Below are 10,578 nucleotides of genomic sequence, written 5' to 3' on the forward strand. Positions count from 1 at the left end.
GCACTCTGTAAATGTACTTAGTCGCTACACAAGTAATCCAGGACATAAGCATTGGATGGCTATAACTAGATTTTTGGACTACCTACTGATAACAGGATTTTCACCCAGGGTTATCAATCCAAATGGTTGTTATGCTAGCAGATAGGATGCAATCAGAAGCAAGCAATTCAAGCCAAGCAATAAAAGGGGGTTTTATCTAACAATCCTAAAATAATAAAAGAAATAATATAAACAAGGAACCACACGACCTAAGCACTCGATGCAAGCATTCGAGTACAGGATCGGGTGGGGTGATCGAGTAAACAGGAAAGTATGAACAGCTCGAAGGTATACTCAAAGCAGGTGATCGTGTACCTGTTCGGGTAAGGGATCGAGTAAGGAATAAAAATACAAACAATTAAAATGCGAAAGCTTCTAAGGATGGGGTAATCGACTCCTAAGTGTTCCTGACCGATACGGATGTCTTACATGCCTCAAGCAAATATTCCCTAGAAACAATCAGCCTTGATCACTCCCCTACCCAACTCTCTTTGGAGAAACCTGACCAAGCAGGTAATACGAACCGATTCATTATTGTCAATAAACCCCTTACTCATCTAATCTCTTAGGCTAAGTGAGTAAATCTCTAGCATTGATTGATTCAAGCATTTCATCTACACCTCTCGGTGGTAAAACACCCTAGATCTAATCTTACCCTCTCGGTTTGTTGATAGCATTAAGAACACCAATCTAGAAGAGAATTGAAACGACCCGGCCCGTTTTTTTTTAAATAAGAATAATAAATAAATAAACTACAACTAGTGGTCTCATATCCACTAGCCACCCAACCACAATCATAACCAACAGCGAAAATAACAATACCAATAAATATCCAATAATCCAATAACCAATAAAATAATAACCAGTATTAATTCCAATCATAAACTAATGATCCAAACAGCATAAATCAGAACCAGCAATCCTAACAATATTCTAGGACTCAACTCTATCAACCTAACAGAAGTCAGACAACCAAGCGAACCACTAGAACATCCTCCTCTTCATTGCCTTGATTCCATGATCACACTTTGTCTTTACCTACACCACAAACACAAATTGCAATGCATGAGTATTTTATAAACACTCAGTAAGGCAATCCTCCCATCTACTGGGCTATACACACAAGCAATAGAGACATCTCTAACCATCAACCAACAAGCAATCAATCAACAATAACAAACCAAGACTCTGCATCGACCGATACCAACATGCATCGACCGACACTAGATGGGGATGCATCGAACGACACAAGGTTGCATCGCCCGATGCTAGATGCACATGTATCGATCAAAACTCGCACTGTATTGACCGACGCATGCTCGACATAACACGAAAATCCTAGGTTTTACGCGCCGTCCTCGCACTTGCATCGACCGATGCACAAAATGCATCAACCGATGCAATGCCGAGCATCGTGTTTCCCCGAAGCTTCTCGCCGGATCTTCGTTCCTACAACCACAAAACTTGATCCCAAGCCACAAGAAAGCTTCCTAACGTCCCAAATAATGATCTAACAAGCCTAACAACACATAACAAGCAAATCAGAGAGATCTCTAGCTTAGATAGTCATGGTCATGCACTTACCTTTGCCAAGAAGATTCTAAACCTTAAACAAGCAAAACAACGCTCCTAGGAAGCTCCTACAACTATCCCAGCTATAAATCTCTACAGGAACAGCCTTAAATCTCCAGAAATCACCAAGAAAACTCAAGAACACTTAGGGAACTGTTCTCTCTTTTGTTTTCTCTCAAAAGCGGCTAATACACGACTAATGAGACAAAACTCGAGTTAAGGGTTTTCCTAACCCAAAACGCAGCGTTTAACTTAAGTCAAAACGCAGAAAACTGAACCTGCATCGACCGATGCACTATATGCATTGACCGATGCAATCCCCTAAACTAGGATTTCGGTTCACGAATGTTACAATTCTCCCCCACCAATCTAGATTTGTCCTCGAATCTCGAACAATCATCAGCCAAGGACTCCCGTGCAACCGTCTCCACGGCCCGCACTCCTCCGACCAATCTACGGAAAGTCACCTCTAGGCGATAGACTCACGCTCCAGGCATTATTTGCTCTCGACTTTTGGACTTTCCTTTACTCATAGGCCTAAACCTTGAGTTTTTATTGGCTCCTCATCGGACCTAAGTCTGCATGCCATAATGTTGACTCCTCATCGGGCCTAAGGCTGCATGCCATAAATATAAAAGGAAGTCCAATATTCGTCTCTTGGGTTGCCACCCTACAGCACGCCCCCGGATCGTCATCTGAAGTCGATATACCAACCATACTCCCAAGCCACAAAGTCTCAGAATATGGCAGTACTAGGAGAACCAAAGTCCCCCAAGAGTCGCGAGCAAACAATTCTGAACACGTCTGAGTCGTATCCCTATCCAGGTTTCCTTCCCGTGGCTCGCTTAGGACAACACAATGTCCTACCAACCACATATTCCCTCACTGGACTACCTCATGACCGCACAAGGATCATATACATGCCACAAGGGCCAAACAAATGTCCTCAACAGGACCGCCACCAAGGCCAAACAATCTGTCCTAAATAGGACCGCCACCAAGGCCACTTGCCACCAAGGCCACTCGTCCCGAATGACCGTCACAAAGACAATCTGTCCCGAAGGACCGCCTAAAAAGGCACTCTGGCTAAACAGCCCGCCACAAAGGCCACACATCTGGCTAAACAGCCTGCCACAAAGGCCTCACAACTGGCTAAACAGCCCGCCACAAAAGTCACACAATGTCTCAAAAGACTGCCTCACATGGCACAATGACTTAAAAGTCCGCCGCTAAGGCTCTCCACCACTAAAATGGACAAATTCTAACTCACACAAAACTTTCCATTTTTAGCACTTCCCACATTTGGAAACTTTCCACTTTTGGAAACTTCTATTTCAGAAAACTTTCCTCCGAACCTTGCCTCACGGTAACTTTGTACCCCAAGCACCACCTCATCTTGTTACTGAGTCGCACAACCAACCACCCCAAGCGACCAAGTAAACAAGAGAGATGGGCTGGAATACTCCATTCCCGCTCCAGCCACGGATCACAATTGGGACCATGCTAGACAAGTTCAAGTCGCAGCTTGCTTCTCATACCACTTCTTAAACCTTGCCTTCATCTTCGCCTAAGGCTCCCAAGTCTGCTCCTCAACACCATCACAGTCCCGAAGGACTCTCATCAAAGGAATCTTCTTCTTCCAAAGTTCCTTGATCCTCCTTCCGAGAACTCTCACTGTTCTCGCCTCCAAAGTCATGTTAGGCTAAAGATCTTCAGAAATCTTAGCCAACACCCGCTCTCCCTCACGAAGACACTTCCGCAACATAGGCACATGAAAAACCTTATGGAACGCACGCATAACCTCAGGCAAGTCCAGCCTATATGCCACCGGTCCCACCCGCTCAATCACTCTGAACGGACCCATAAACCTCGGACTCAACTTAGTCTCTGTCAATGAACTGTTCGACCCCGCAACATAGCCATCTTGAGGTACACTCTGTCTCCTACCTGAAACTCAAGATCTTTTCTCCTCTTATCTGCATAACTCCTCTGCCTATCCTAAGCCTCCTTCATGTTTATCTTGAGAACGCGAATCTTCTCTTAGGTCTCCTGAACAAAATCTGCCCCAAACATGCTCCTCTCCCTCACCTGAGTCCAGCATAAAGGTGTACGACATGGTCTCCCATACAAAGCCTAATAAGGAGTCATCTTAATACTCGCCAGATAACTGTTGTTGTAAGAAAACTCTACCAAGTTCTTGTGATCTGCCCAATGGCCACCCCAATCCAACACACACATCCTCAGCAAATCCTCTAGCGTCTGGATCGTCCTTTCTGACTGTCCATCTGTGTAGGGATGATAAGCTGTACTCATATGCACCTTAGCGCCCATCTCTGCCTGAAATGTCTTCTAGAACACTGAAGTGAACTTGGAATCCCTGTCAGACACAATGCTCGCTGGCACCCCATACAATCTGACTATCTCCCTCACATACTTCTTAGCCAAGACCGCTGCTCCATCAATCTTCTTAATGGCCAGAAAATGTGCTGACTTAGTCAACTGGTCCACAATGACCCAGATAGCATCAAAAGTCCAAGACACTAGCAGTCCTACCACAAAATCCATAGTGATCATATCCCACTTCCACTCAGGAATGGGTACACTCTTCAGTAACCCGCCAGGGACCTGATGCTCAGCCTTCACTAGCTGACACACATCGCACCTCGCGACCCAACTAGCTACATCCTTCTTCATACCGACCCAGTGATAGTACCTCTAGAGATCACGGTACATCTTAGTCGCTCCTGGATGAATAGAGAACTTGCTCGCATGAGCTTCTCTCAGAATATCCTGCCTCAACTCCTCATCCTTGGGCACACAAACTCGACCGTGCACCAAGATAGTACCATTGTCCGAGACCTGACACTCTGAATCAACATCCTTAGAGGCCATCACCAGCCCCAAATCCTTCTCCAGAGCCAACCACACCCTACTCATAAGATCTGCTCTATCAACTGCTTCCAAACCCAACGGTTCCTGTGACACAGCACACAACCTCAAAGCATTGATCTCTCCTACCAGAGACTCCATCTCCTGCTCCTGAGCCAAAGCTACCCTCTTCCGACTCAGAGCATCTGCAACCGTGTTAGCCTAACCCGGGTGATAAGCTATCTCCAAATCATAATCTGCCACAAGCTCCATCCACCGCCATCTCCAAATCATGAGTAGGATAGTTGCCCTCATGCTTCCGCAACTGCCGCGAAGCCTAGGCAATCATTTTCCCATGCTGCATCAACACACACCCCAAACCAACTCTAGATGCATCAGTATAAACCACATAGGGTTCTCTCTGCTCAGGCAAAGCCAACACTGGCGTAGTAGTCAACATCTCCTTAAGGCTTTCAAAGCCCTCCTCACACTCCTTTGACCAAACAAAAGGAACATTCTTCCCTGTCAACTTAGTCATAGGGTGTGCCCTACTTGCAAAACCCTGAACAAACCTCTTGTAGTAACCTGCCAAACCAAAAAAACTCCTGATCTCTGTGGCATTCTGCAGTCTAGGCCAATCTCTAATAGCATGAATATTCTCCGGATCTACAGAAACTCCCTCTGCAAAAACGATATGACCCAGAAAACCCATCTCACGCTGCCAAAAACTGCACTTGCTCAGCTTAGCAAACAACTTCTGCTCCCGCAGCTTCTCTAGAACTGGTCTCAAATGCGTTGCATGCTCCTCAGGACTCTTCGAATATACCAGGATATCGTTGATGAAAATGATGACAGACACGTCGAGAAACTCCTGAAACACACTGTTCATCAATCTCATGAACGCTGCTGGCGCGTTAGTCAACCCGAAAGACATCACCACAAACTCATAATGCCCATACCTCGTCTTGAAAGCCGTCTTCCTCACATCTGCCTCATCAATTGGTATCTGATGATAACTCGTCGCCAGATCTACCTTGGAGAACCAAGTATCACCCCTTAACTGATCCAACAACTCATTGATCCTAGGCAGAGGGTACTTGTCACACAGTGACCCAGTTCAAACCCTTATAATCAATACACAACCAGAAACTCCCATCCTTCTTCTTCACAAACAACACCGGCGCTCCCCACGGTGATACACTAGGACGGATGTATCCCTTACTCGACAAATCTTCTAGCTGCTTCTTCAGCTCTGCCATCTCTGTTGGAGCCATTCTGTAAGGAGCCTTGGATAGCGGCGTAGTCCCCGGTTCCAGTTCAATAGTGAAAGGATCAGACCGAGATGGTGGTAATCTCTGCAATGACTGAAACACATCCTCAAACTCCTCCACTACCAGAATACTGCTAACCGTAGACTACCCTACTAACTCTGGCATATATATAGTAACCAGATAAGCCTCACGGCCCTTCTCGATCATCTTCCCAGCCTGAATGGCCGATATCACGAGACTCCCCAAAGTCGGTCTAATACCCTGAAAAACCAACTTCCCTCGTGGACGCTCAAACTCCACTCTACCTCGATGGCAATTCAAATGCACCATATGCCGATACAACCAATCCATCCCAAGAATAACATCATACAAATCCACTGGACTGATAAGCAAATACGCTGGCCACGACTCTCCTGCGATCTGAATATCAACCCCTCTAGCTCATCCAATAACCTTCAGGAACTTGCCTCCCGCAACTCTGACAACTCATGTATGCTCCCCGGGATCCCCTCTGATTCCCGCACTCTCTGCACACTCTAGAGTAATGAAGCTATGAGAAGCTCCAGAATCAAATATAACGTGGGACTTAAACCCACCCACAAACAAGGTCCCTACACAAACCTTATGTGTTGAGAACCAAACACTTTATCACAGGAAAAACATAAAATCTGAACCTACTAAAATTCACAAAGTTAAGTACCAGAATTATACCTGTGATCGCCCCGGCATTATTTCCACCAGTCTCTGCAGTTATGTAAACCCGTGGCGCCTGCTCAATCTGTGCCACCTGATGCCCTCTAGGCTGCACCTGTTGCAACGCTGCCACTGCCAGCGGCCGCAACTTAGGACACAAGGGCCTGATGTGCCTTGGCTCCCTGCAATGATAGCATACACGAGCCACTGCCGTCGGAGCACTCCTCTTGGGACAGCTAGCAAACTTGTAAACCTTGCTTCCACACTTGAAGCAACCCGCACCACTCTGCGCCTGCGTAGCCTCCCACCTCCTCTTGGTTCCCTGCGCAGGCTTGCCGCCCCTGTTAGAACCTCCATGATGCTGAGCCTTACCAGGCTGAACTGCTGGACTAACCGCCACTGTTTGTGCCCGGATGTCCTGCTCGATCTCTGCCGCAGTCTCAACTAGCTCTGCACGCGTAGCATAGCATAGCTCTGCACGCGTAGCATAGCTACAATGGACCCTCAAGTCATCACAAAGAGCCCTCATAGACCTCTTGATCTGGGCCTCCTCAGGCTCCATAGCCCAACCCCCATGACAAAGAAGTCGACTGAACTCCAAATCCAGCTCCCGCACTGACCGCGTCCCCTGAGATAACTGCAAAAACTGCACCTCCAACCGGTCCAATGCCTCTCTCAGAAAGTACTTGCGGTTGAACTCCCCCATGAAGTCAGCCCAAGTCATCTCCCTCTGCACTCTCCTAGCAGCCACTGATCTCCACCACACCTGAGCATCACCAACCAAGTGATGGACCCCTATGTCCAGCCAAAACTCCTCAGTACATCTCAGAGTATGGAAGTTACGTTCCACACTCGTCCTCCATGCATCCGCAGCAGTAGGGTCTATACCACCCGAAAACCTCTCTGTCACGAGACCCTTCATCTCCTTGAGCATGGACAAATAACGTCCATGNCACTGCCGTCGGAGCACTCCTCTTGGGACAGCTAGCAAACTTGTGAACCTTGCTTCCACACTTGAAGCAACCCGCACCACTCTGCGCCTGCGTAGCCTCCCACCTCCTCTTGGTTCCCTGCGCAGGCTTGCCGCCCCTGTTAGAACCTCCATGATGCTGAGCCTTACCAGGCTGAACTGCTGGACTAACCGCCACTGTTTGTGCCCGGATGTCCTGCTCGATCTCTGCCGCAGTCTCAACTAGCTCTGCACGCGTAGCATAGCATAGCTCTGCACGCGTAGCATAGCTACAATGGACCCTCAAGTCATCACAAAGAGCCCTCATAGACCTCTTGATCTGGGCCTCCTCAGGCTCCATAGCCCAACCCCCATGACAAAGAAGTCGACTGAACTCCAAATCCAGCTCCCGCACTGACCGCGTCCCCTGAGATAACTGCAAAAACTGCACCTCCAACCGGTCCAATGCCTCTCTCAGAAAGTACTTGCGGTTGAACTCCCCCATGAAGTCAGCCCAAGTCATCTCCCTCTGCACTCTCCTAGCAGCCACTGATCTCCACCACACCTGAGCATCACCAACCAAGTGATGGACCCCTATGTCCAGCCAAAACTCCTCAGTACATCTCAGAGTATGGAAGTTACGTTCCACACTCGTCCTCCATGCATCCGCAGCAGTAGGGTCTATACCACCCGAAAACCTCTCTGTCACGAGACCCTTCATCTCCTTGAGCATGGACAAATAACGTCCATGAGCTCCTGCATCTGCAGCCACTGACTGCTGCTCCTCCGCCACCACTAGTGGCACTACCTGAGCCTGAGCCGGTATCACTGGTGGCAACCGCTCCAACAACTGTGCTAGCAAAGCCGTAAAGTCAGCACCAGGGACTCCACCCGCTGGGACTCCCACACCCGGAACCCTAGCATCACCGGCCACTGGAGCATCAACACCGCCCCCTCCAGCCACACTCATGGAATCCTCCTAGACACCCTGCGATTCGCCGACACCCTCAGCTGTCACACTCTGGTCTGCAGTCTCACTAACCTCTGGGACTCTGCCCCTACCACAACCACATCTGCGTCAACGTCCACGTCCGCGTCGACGACCACGACCAGCAACAGCACCATCTCTAGCCATCTGCACTACCATGAACATAAGACTAAGCAAACAATTTATATTATAACAAAGAAACATAAACTCACCGTGGAATCACACAGTAGGCTAGAAGAGAAACCTACTCCATGCCACACACAATTGACTAACTCACATAATCAATCAAGACATACAATCCCAAACATCACAACAGAAACCTAGTGAACCCAAATCTAGAACCGTAAGGGCTCTGATACCAAACTAAAACGACCTGACCCGTTTTTTTTTTAAATAATAAATAAATAAACTACAACTAGTGGTTCCATACCCACTAGCCACCCAACCACAATCACAACCAACAGCAAAAATAACAATACCAATAAATATCCAATAATTCAATAACCAATAAAATAATAACTAGTATTAATTCCAATCATAAACTAATGATCCAAACAGCATAAATCAAAGAACCAGCAATCCTAACAATATTCTAGGACTCAACTCTAGCAACCTAACATAAGTCAGACAACCAAGCGAACCACTAGAACATCCTCCTCTTTATTGCCTTGACTCCACGATCACACTTTGCCTTTACCTGCACCACAAACACAATTGCAATGCATGAGTATTTTATAAACACTCAGTAAGGCAATCCTCCCATCTGCTGGGCTATACACACAAGCAATAGAGACATCTCTAACCATCAACCAACAAGCAATCAATCAACAATAACAAACCAGGACTCTGCATCGACCGACACCAACATGCATCGACCGACACCAGATGGGGATGCATCGACCAACATAAGGTTGCATCGACCGATGCTAGATGCACATGCATCGATCGAAACTCGCACTGCATCGACTGACGCATGCTCGACATAACACGAAAACCCCAGGTTTTTCGTGCTGTCCTCGCACTTGCATCAACCAACGCACAAAGTGCATGACCGATGCAATGCCGAGCATTGTGTTTTCCCAAAGGTTCTCGCCGGATCTTCGTTCCTACAACCACAAAACTCGATCCCAAGCCAAAAGAAAGCTTCCTAACATCCCAAATAACGGTCTTACAAGCCTAACAACACATAACAAGCAAATCAGAGAGATCTCTAGCTTAGATAAGCCATGGTCATGCACTTACCTTTGCCAAGATGATTTTGAACCTTAAACAACTAAAACAACGCTCCTAGGAAGCTCCTACAACGATCCCAGCTACAAATCTCTACAGGAACAGCCTCAAATCTCTAGAAATCACCAAGAACACTCAATAACACTTAGGGAACTTTTCTCTTTTTTTTTCTCTCAAAAGCGGCTAAAACACGGCTAATGAGACAAAACTCAAGTTAAGGGTTTTCCTAACCCAAAACGCAGCGTTTAACTTGTCAAAACGCAGAAAACTGAACCTGCATCGACCGATGCACTATATGCATCGNATCCCAAATAACGATCTTACAAGCCTAACAACACATAACAAGCAAATCAGAGAGATCTCTAGCTTAGATAAGCCATGGTCATGCACTTACCTTTGCCAAGATGATTTTGAACCTTAAACAACTAAAACAACGCTCCTAGGAAGCTCCTACAACGATCCCAGCTACAAATCTCTACAGGAACAGCCTCAAATCTCTAGAAATCACCAAGAACACTCAATAACACTTAGGGAACTTTTCTCTTTTTTTTTCTCTCAAAAGCGGCTAAAACACGGCTAATGAGACAAAACTCAAGTTAAGGGTTTTCCTAACCCAAAACGCAGCGTTTAACTTGTCAAAACGCAGAAAACTGAACCTGCATCGACCGATGCACTATATGCATCGATCGATGCACTCCCTAAACCGGGATTTTGGTTCACGGATGTTACAATTCTCCCCCACCAATCTAGATTTGTCCTCGAATCTCGAAGAATCATCAGCCAAGGACTCCCGTGAAACCGTCTCCATGGCCCGCACTCCTCTGACCGATCTACGGAAAGTCATCTCTAGGCGATAGAATCACTCTCCAGGCATTATTTGCTCTCGACTTTTGGACTTTCCTTTACTCATAGGCCTAAACCTTGAGTTTTTATTAGCTCCTCATCAGACCTATGTCTGCATGCCATAA

The 10,578-nt window shown here is 46.9% G+C and overlaps 1 pseudogene; it reads right to left on the reverse strand.

The window, feature by feature from the left end:
* Positions 5,207-8,517, reverse strand: LOC109131239 (annotated as a pseudogene).

This window comes from Camelina sativa, chromosome 20, assembly GCF_000633955.1.
Source record: "Camelina sativa cultivar DH55 chromosome 20, Cs, whole genome shotgun sequence".
NCBI classification, from domain to species: domain Eukaryota; kingdom Viridiplantae; phylum Streptophyta; class Magnoliopsida; order Brassicales; family Brassicaceae; genus Camelina; species Camelina sativa.